We start from the raw sequence: 10,849 nt of genomic DNA, 5'->3' as shown, positions 1-10,849 counted from the left end.
TCTATCTATCTATCTATCTATCTATCTATCTATCTATCTATCTATCTATGTATCTATCTATCTATTGATATATACTGTAGATACTGTATATATACTGTATATAATTTAGGTTGAAGAATTAAACCTAAATTCTCCATTAAAAAAACAAAACAAAACATAAAAAATACAACAACCTAATATTGTCTAAGACCTTTATTCACAAACAATTCAACAAGGTGTTTGATCCATGATGCAGAGATTCTGGTTCATATTAATGGGATACCATCCCACAATTGCTCCGGATTTGTGGACTGTACATCTGTGATGTAACTGTGTCATTATTTCATTGTCATGTTCTAGAAACTTGTCTGAGATAGTTGTAGCTTTGTGACGTTTTGTGTATTACAAGTAACCATCAGAATACTGTGACACTGGTCAAAAAGGGATGAACATGATCAGCAACATTATGCAGAAAGCCCATGATATTTACACAATACGTAATGTATTTCGGGGTCCAATATACGTCCAGAAAATATCCCACAACACCACTTGTGGCACCTGGTGTGGTGCTCAGTTGCTAAAGTCTCATTGCTTCAAAGCTCAATGAGCGCGCATTCATGAAATGGGATGCTTCATACCTGTGATGAAATGCGGTTGAGATTTTGCCATTTCAAGCTTTTCCATTCATTCTTCTCTAATCTAATCAACAGGGCACTTTTGTCCACTTAGCCGCTAGAACAATATGGATGACGATGTTTATGTAAAGCCATCCAAACGTCACATCTAAAAAAATCCTCTACCCCATCAACCCGTATGGCAGAGAAAGGTGATAAAGAGTTGTGATATAAAAATACACTTTGCGAAAGTTTCCTGCAAAAGCCGCTGCCTCACTCAGTCTGCTCCCTTATACCTGGCAGAGAAAATTGGAAGAAGAGCTCAGGTGTGTGAGCGAACATCCAGAGGGATGGAAAAGGAGGCAGAGTTCGAAGTACCGTCAGAAACGGTTGTCAACTGCCAAGGTTTCAAAGAAAAGACAAAAAAGGAGGCAGAGCTGCTGAGCAAATGGCACAATATTATACACTGTGTTACCTAGCAGATATCCAGTGTGCTTGGGAAAACCATCACAAATGCGGAGGTCCCTGCTCAGTTATTATGCTGAGCCCCGTGCTCCCCCGTCAGCTCCAGCTGCATGCATGCTAAGTGGTCACCGGGTGTACTACTTATTCAGAATATTGAATAAACATAAGACGAGCCCTATTTACTCCACCTCACAAGACTGACAGCTAAGCACTCAGAAATCCTCTGCTTCATATGATACATGTCAGTCATACTGTGATTATAGATGGTAGAGCTATGCATTACCTGTCACTCACTTGGACCCAAACAAAACATAGCATTGACAAGTAAACATTTATTTTGGTGACTGGCATATGAATTAACCTCTTCAAGAAACAATAGAAGAATGAATTCTATTTTATCTTGGGGATCGTTTTACATTTAAAAATCAAATTAATTCAAATGTTTATGCTCCTGCTGGTTATGGAAATCTGGATTAATGTCAATATTGAACTAGTAATGTTTTTTTTTTTCCCACCCCCGAAGTGAATCGAATGCCATATAATGTTTGATATTTTCTAGATGGTAAATGATAGTGTTCCACGTAGAAAAATGGTAGCGCATGTACTACTTTGCAGAGGAAAATTGCCCTCTTTATACAAGGTACGGCTATATTTCTCCACAAAGAATTGAATCTAAAAACAGCTGCTTTTTTTTCTGGATATAGTTTGAGAATGGCTCGTTGCCTGACTTTTTATTTTTGGCTCTATGTGCTGCAATATTGGGGCGTAATAGGTTTTTAATAGAGTTGAGAATAACTTCAAATGAAGTATGGAAAATAACAGACTGCATGTTTAATTACAGAGGAGGCAGCCAAGATGACTGAACTGATTGCGGACACGCAGCATAAGGTGTGCTTGGAGAGAGAGCGTGGCTGAGCCAGTAGGTGAAAATGGCTCAGAGCTGCACTGCAGATAACAACTGTTGGCTCCACAACATTGTCTCGCACTCCAAGATGAACTAGTAGGCTGTCATCTCGTATCTTTTCATCCCGAAAACGGTTGGAAAATGCAATTTCTGCATCCAAATCACGATGATTTAAAACTGGGTGCGATAACGGAAGTCGTGGTAACTACTACCACACAACCCACTGGGTGGTTACCATAGCTGTTTGATGCACATACAATGAAAAAAAAAATGTTATGAATAACCTAAAGAAATAGCATCATGTCATTGCAGATGTTTGATATACAGCTCTGGAAAAAATTCAGAGACCACTGCAAAATGATCAGTTTCTCTGATTTTACTCCTTATAGGTATATATTTGAGTAAAATGGAACATTGATGTTTTATTCTATGAACTACTGACAACATGTCTCCAAAATTCCAAGCAAAAATGTCGTATTTATTTGCAGAACATGAGAAATGGTCAAAATCACAAAAAAGATGCAGTGCTTCCAGACCTCAAATAATGCAAAGAAAACAAGTTCATATTCATTTAGAAATAATAATACTAATGTTTTAACTCAGGAAGAGTTCAGAAATCAATATTTGGTGGAATAACCAGGAGGTTTCCAATGGGGTACAGTGCATTGGTCTCTTCATTTTCTTCCAGAGCTGTATATGTAAAAAAAAGAAAAACATTTATTATTTTTGCCTTCCTTCTGCCATCCCGAACAAATCCCTTGAATGCCTCAGTGTAATCAGATGGGGTTCCATTGATGACAAACTTTTTATCAATAAGCAAAATATCCTGAAATTAATGCCTTGTGTTAAACATTCAAACAAATTGGAATTTATAGAATTAAAAAGGCAATTCTGCCTTTAAATATTTCATTTAATGTGATTATATACTCATATTAACTCTACTGATTTTCTATAGTGCCTTAAAACAACACGTTGAGACGTCAGCTATAAAAAAAAACGTCATTACGTTGGTTCTCCCAGGTAGGCGTTTCAAATATTCAGACCTCTTTTGAAAGGAGACCCCAGGAGTGAGGAGGAATTTTTGCCCACTCTGATCTCAGAACTCTAATATTCGTTGGAAGAAAAAAGATTAAATTAACTGAGCAAAACATCTAGCATTTACGTTCAACCAGGTATCGTCGAGCTAAACCCATCGGAACGGTTCTGTAAATGAATTCTAAAGGTGACAATACGGTGTGGACTTAACCTCTGCTGACTCTTGCTTCAAGCTCCTACAATGGAGTCTTGATTCATTAATGATTTTGACAGCTATTCTTGTGTTGCTCAATGCAGGGTGAAGAACTCATGGGGAGTGTTTTACTTGTAGTACAAGGTGTGGTGAAGTTGTCAGGATCTGTGGAGCGTTGCAGTGTGCATTTCCACTCAGGCAGAAGTGCAATGTACACATCATGAGTGGAGCAGAGAGGGAGCAATAGATCAGAATCTCGCTTGTGATAAAAGATCTTTGATTCTAACAGAATAACAAGGCGTAATGACTAAATAGGGTATCACACTGCAGACTAAACACAGTTGATGGTGATGGATGGTTAATCCTGGCTCCCTGGCTCTGCCTCACCAGCCTGAACATCATGGCTGCTTGAACTATTTTTTTATAAGTGAGCTGATGCACTTAATTACTTAAGGAAAAGTTGTTACAGCTGTTTATTGTTAGAAAAGTGGCCGTGTTACATTACCTGAGCTGATTCCTTACAACGAGCTACCACCGAGTTAGATTTATGTGAAATTCTAATTAGTGTTTGGTTTTCCTGTTTTTGGATGGCAGCACCAACAAAGGGGAAAGAAAGACAAGAGAGGCAGGGATCCAAGCCAGGTGAATAGTACTGGCCACAAAAGATATGGCTGTTTCTGTTTTCCCGCTTCAAACGTCTAGTCAGTTCCACAATGATAAACAAGAAATGAACAGCTTAGAAAAAAATTATAATAGTGAGAGACGCATACAAGAAGGCCGGCATCCATTTTGATGTTTGGGTGAGAAGAAAAGTAGATGCTGGAAGACAGTGAGGGTAAAGCTTCAAAATGCCTGCCAATCACAATAATAACCTCTCATTTTTTTTCATCCCTTTTACAGCTGGGCTTTTATTTTTGCGGCAGGTTTTACCTAGAAAAATGTCCAAGAGAGATCATAAATCCAGACAGAGTGATTTTTTTTTGTTGTAGGAAAGTGTTGTGGTAAAATGCCAGTCATTTGACGGACAACATTTGCACCTAGCTTTAAGATGAACAAAGCATGGATTTAAATTGTTATGAACAAATGTGCTGATATTCTATACATGCCAAACATTTTTTTTATTTACCTCTAAGGTTAGTCAGACATCATTACCGGTACTTATTTACTGTCTGATTATTTGTACTTATAAGTGTCTAGTCACTTGGGGAGCATTAATGGAAAAGTTAATATTCATCTACAGACAGTAAATTAAGACTTGAGATACATACATATATATACTGTATATAAGTATATATAACATAAAAAAAAAATAGTGACACCACTGGAAAGTAATATCCCAAGTTATGATTCAGCACAACACAATGAATTTCACATCATTAATCCCCACATACATGCTTTATTCGAAATGGAAGCGATGCATTTCATGCATTATACGAGCAAAAGTACGGACTTGAACCAACAACCCACGATGTACTGGATCAACATCTACCTCCCACTGCCATCAAAAAATTATCCTATTTTTGTATTATTATTATTTTTTTTAAATGATCCCAAAGCAGGAGAGTCATCCTGAAAAGGTTCTATTTTGAATATATTTTTCCAAAGGTTTTCAGGTGAAAAAGAAGATCACTTGTTGGGCATCTCAGCAACGCAAAACTGTACTTTCTGCCTCACCCTGCACATTTTCCCCGCACATTTATGGCCAACTGAGTAGATTAAATATCTCACACCCATTTAATAAATACATCAGATGGACTATGGAACGTTAACAAGTGTAACACATGTGTAGACATTGGTGTAACATAAAGTGACAACAGTGGGGATACACTTGATTCATTCGCTGTGTGTGACAAACGCTGGCGCATCCTGCACCTCTTCATTGTATTTGAACAGGCAATACATAAATTCTGCAATTTTGGTCATAAAAATGTTGACATGATGCAGAAAACAAATTTATACAACGATCAAGTGGACATTTTGATTTTCTCTCAGAATTTTTAGTATTAATTTTACATTTTATGATGACAGACAGGCCCTCTCCTGCCCTCCCCTGACTGCACATTACCAATTGGTGATATTGGGCTTTTGAGAATCATGCAGTTAAGTCTCTGTCGATTGAACTTGCTTCATTTAGATCCCACCCAGTATCATCAAACTGTTAATTGGGAAGTTTGACTGGTGCAAACACCTCAGACAACTTTGTGACCGGTCTGCGAAAAATGTTTGAAACCTTGCAATTTGATCAGATTCGTCCTGCCAGTAGTGATAATTGCATTGTGCTACACACTTCACGTACTGAGCCGATGTAATTTGAGTAATGAGAGCTCATGCCCCCCATTCACACTTTCTGTTCTGAATTACCTCAGCAGCCAGTTGTAATTATCGTGACGTTAGCTTGCAACAACAGTTTAAATGCTATGGCAAAAAAAAAAAAAAAAAGAAAATATTGGAATCAGCAGCAAATCATGTTTCCTGTTCAGTAATTAAAAGAAAATAACAGAGCTTTCAGATACTGAAAAGTCATAATTTGTACACTTCTACTCCAATTTGGCAATAAATGCACTCAAATTAAAGCGAGCGCTCATTATGTAACTAAAACTTCAACATGTTTTTGTAGGAGCTTAATAAACCAAACACTTAATAATGCCTGTAAGCTCGTACAGAAAATCACATGACATTGTGTTTCTGCTTCTTCCCACACATATTGCCTCCACATCATGTTTCAACCACAATTTATAAATCTGAGGAGTCAATTTGTGCTGGAAAAAAAAACAAAAATAAAAATCTTCTGTTTTTCTTTTTTTTTTGCCTCTCCCTCCTCCCTGGTATCCACCTGCAGCCCCTCAAGGGCTGAAATAATTTCATTATACAGTGCCATGTTGAGAAATATGTGCAAGAAGTGATAGAAAGAGCTTTGACACCATAACCAACCTAATGTATATTCTGCAAAACATTGTACTCAGAAAGCTGAGCATGAGATTGCTCCAACTCTAATCAGACGTGGGTCTGTCAAAGGGAAAGGATATTCCAGCTATTTCTTCCAAAATCATTGCTTGAGAAACAGTGTGTGCAAGATCAAAAGGCTTTAGCAAACTATTCCCTGGAAATATATATATATATACAGTATATATATAAAGTATTATTGATGGGGAGTCCTTTTACTGTTTTGAAGTGAGTCAAAAAAGCGAAAGCAATACATAAAGCAAATATTTTGTGCTTCCATGATGTGGAGAGAAATTCCACCATCAAAATAGTGACAAAGCAGAAGCAGTCTATATGCAAGATTACAAAATATACTGTTAAATAATTGCCGGATAAAAAAAAAAAAAGAGAGGGATATAATTGGGCTTTTTTTTTATAGCAAATTAAATATTGTTTCACAAACATATATTGGACAATGCTATTTTCCCCCAAGACAACCACTATGAATTCCAAGATTTATGTTTAAGCTTATTTTTTTGTTATTCAGCAATTAAAATAAAAATAGTCATCCCCATTTTTTTCAGAATCTGAATAGAAACTGGATCTCTTGAGAGTATGTAATTTTTTTAAATATTTGTGAAATGTTAATCATATAGAGCTTACAGGACGTTATTTAAGCCTGTGTCTTACTTTGGTAACATCTGTATCTCATGTATGTCAACGTTCATTTTATTCAGTACAATTCGGCATATTTACGTTCCGTTTAAATCAGTTTAGTTCATTTCCATTCAACAAAATTATGTAGTCATGTTCAAATAAATTGATATTCTCCCGAGTTTAATAGCGACTCAAATACATCGCAAGCATATTCAGTTGCTCATAGACGATGTTGAAAGGTTCCACAAGAAAGCCTAGCAGCAATGACACATTTCCTGTGAATATATCACAAAATTCATACTCGTATCAAAAAATATGTATCCATGGAAATTCTCAACGATGACAAATTAAGAAAATAAAACAGTTGCTATTACTTCTAAAAATGCCATCTGACAGGGATCCGTCAGAGGGCCGAATTACAGAATTCACACGCGGCCGTACAGCTACCTACGTCCCTCATAGCATATCATCATCTCTCAGCTCGCTGTTAATGTTTTGGTTCCCTGGCAAGCAATTTCACCGTTTTTGGACCACACTCCTCACCAATCTGATGAACCTCTTTTCATCAGACAGTGCAGCAGATGTGTGTATTGACACAGCTTTGATAACACGCTGGCTGCGAGCTTAAGGACATAATGGAGCAGCTTAGACAGACCCAAACCAGAGATAGGAAAAGGTTGCCAGGAGTGGTATCCTCTCCAAATGACGAATGATCACACAGCACATCTTCCTGACATGTTTACCAACACCATGAGGTGAAAGTAAAGCATAGCGACCCGTTTCTCTCTCAAAAGACGTGTTTGTGCAGCTTGAATGTGACTTCAAGCCAAATATGTTTCAAGACCTAGTGACGCTTTTAAATCTTTCTGTCTAAATTGTCATGATCAAATATCATTGTCAAATATTTCTCTCTGAGCTATACATATTGTTTATTTCTATATTTAAATGAAATATAGAAATTTCATTTCTATATTGAAATATAGAAACAGTACATTTCCATTATATCGTCTTTGAACCTCAAATAGAAACTACCTTAATTTCTCACTTGTTCTGCCTTGATTACATGAGCAATCAGCCATTGGAACATTGGTATTGAAAATGTACACACCTCTGATAAAACAACACATCTTAGTGATGTGAAAAAAAAGAAAGTGTGATAAATATTTTCTGAACTTTTCCCTTACACTTTTTCATATTTTTAATACATGTTCCCAGGAGGCTCAAAGGCTCAAAGAAACTTTTGATAACAGGAATTAGGTGGTCGTGGTGGGTTCATCACGAACTGGAGGCCCAGTCTCAGAGAGAGTTCTGCAATACTGTTAAGTATTTTATAACAGTCAACATACTATAAAGGTAAAAGATAAAATGACTCAAGGATTTTTGCCGTTTTAATGGTTTGGCTAATGGAATTAATGTTTACGGCATTAAGCATGGTAATCCATTCTAGCGTTCTTGGCATTTCGTAGTTCTTAGAGATTTTGGATCTTTTCCTGTGTTGCTCATTTTCTAATGATGCACTGAAGTGTTTGACACATTTCACCGTAACATAGCTGCTTCCCCTAATGTGCTTTGCCGAGGTTGCACTGTTATAGCATGAAACACTTAACGAGTTGTAATCCTTCACAGGTAGAAATTAACACATGCAAGAGATTGAGATCCTTTGAAGGTATGTTTCTCCACCGTTGCTGATTTGATCACAATCCTAGTTAGGTTTTTAAGTTTCTCCAGAGTTTGCATTTCTGATTACCTTTTTTTTTGTGCTCAGCCTTTGTTATTCTTTGTTTTTTGCTTTTATTTTGACCAGGTTTTTTTTTCTAGCTGTTTATTTACTTATGTTAGATTTTTCAGAAGACTGAGTATGTCCCGCCTGTTGACCGTTGGAGATAGGCCCTCGTGACCGGGCAAGGATAAGCATCTTAGATAACATATTTTTGTGAGTTAGTTCAGACTTGTATTCAGTTTATTCTCTTCTTCTACGTTTATGTTCTGCCAGTTGGTGTTTTGTGTCCTTTGCTCATCTCATGCCATTAGTTTCTCTCCCTCAGTCTGCCTGCCTGGTCTTAGTCCTCACACACTACGTCATAGTTAGGAAGATGTTCGCAGGCTTGCAAGCTTCCCCCCCTTTTATTGCCAAATCTAGAAATTGTCATTATGACCAAATGCTTAAATTTTGGATTCCTCAGATAAGAAAACATACCAACAAAATCCTTATCTAAAGTGTTTTGAATACAGTACACAATATTTGATAGCTTTGCTCTTCTATGATATTGGTGAAGGAAGAAATGTGCTTGAGATATTGCCTCAAAATACATAGAAGTCAAACTCAGACTGTTTGAATTAACCTATCAGAAACCTGCAATACGATAGCATTATCATTTGGGGAAAAAAAAAAATCCATTTAGCAAACAAATAATTACAATTATAACTGACAGAAATTTTCAAAAGTTTAGTTTGATTTATTCACAGCGAGAACAAAATGTACATCTTTTCATACAGTGAATGTAAATATCTGTTGGAAAATGTGAAACGGATCAGCTTTTTGCTCGTATTGTTTATCTCATATTTCTCCTCCTGACATCTGACACATAGTGCATCCAAATAGAACCTCCATTCACAGGAAGACATTTTCTTTATCAACAGAAAATAGACACCGTTCTGTTCTAAAAACATGATACACCCTGCAGCGTTGGAACTATCACTTTTGGACCAAAAATCAAGCAGCGCCTGATAAATAATTCCGGAGGGGGGTCTGAACGGGTTCTTCTGGAGCTGCTGACTTTCTCAGATGAAGCGCTGGCTTTGTGTTTGCGAGGACAGAAGCAAGCTGCCAAACACCAGCTGCCAACGTCCCAACTCTGTTGTGACACTGTGGGGAATTAGAGAGTGCCAAAACGAGCTCTGCTAAAAATTAACTCTGTGTCTAATTTCACGGGGTAGCATCATATAAGACATGCAAAAAAAGGCGCTGCTCGCCTGCTTGTTGTTAGACCGACTGGAGCTCCTCAGAAGACGTGAACTATGGTAGAAACAAGAGAGAGGAAATGAGACTGTAGAGCCTCCAATGGCTTTTAGAAGTGTTTGGCCTCGGGGGTTGAGGCAATACACAATATAATGAAGACGTGTTCCAAGGTTGCCTACGTAGTCACAATCCATTTTAGCTCTATTCTCTCCAGGTCACTAAAAAAATGATTTTGCAGGGCGGCCAATGTAGTAAAAAGCAAAACATTTTTATACACAAGTGGATAGTTTGTTTTCACCAAGATGTTTTTTTTGTGTGTGTGTGGACACATGATGGGGTTCCTCTTTAATGGATAACTCTTTTTATTTTCTCTTTTTAGATTAATTTAGAAATCTGGAAATTTCTGAAATAAATCAGATTATTTCTAATTGTAAATGTGGGTTCTTCATTAGGCCAAACCTCAAATGTGAATGTTGTGCGTTATTTAGCGACGTGATTAAAAAATGTGCTTTACATTACAGGCCAATTGCTGCATTTATAAGATATTGTTCATGGTGCTGCGTTGTTTTTGTTCCAAACATACTTTCAGAAATGATGTGCCAACAGCTTAAACTTGGTTCCTTCAGACCATAACTCATTTTTCCCACAAGGTTTCAGAAGACGTTTTCATCATATCATCTTCCAATGTTAGTCTTTATTCAAGAATTGTGAAGAATTATTGTCACAAATATAGCACAAATTGTTTTGCTTCTGTGTAATCTATTACGCAAAGTATGGCTTTAGCTTAAGGATGCAAATGACTGCAAATGTCTAGGAAATCTTAATCCTGAATTCATCTTTGATTAATCCCTGTACTGCAACAGCTGGCAGCTGTACACCGAAGTACTCTGAAGGCTGAAACTGAATTAAAGGACCATGAGTGTTAGGTTTACGCAGCTTTTTATTTTTCTTTAAAAACGTTTTGATTGAATTTTACAGGAACCGTTACATTATATTTACAAACATATACACAATAATTTCGCAGTAGCTCATCTTTTACATAAAAAATAACATTTGGACACTTTTCTTTTTCTTGGCCACTATATAACCAGACTATGCCGAAATTTGATCGATAAAAAATG

Source organism: Xiphophorus couchianus, chromosome 8, assembly GCF_001444195.1.
Source record: "Xiphophorus couchianus chromosome 8, X_couchianus-1.0, whole genome shotgun sequence".
Classification (NCBI taxonomy): Eukaryota; Metazoa; Chordata; class Actinopteri; order Cyprinodontiformes; family Poeciliidae; genus Xiphophorus; species Xiphophorus couchianus.
The sequence above is the reverse complement of the archived record's forward strand: the minus strand, read 5'-3'. Positions refer to the sequence as shown.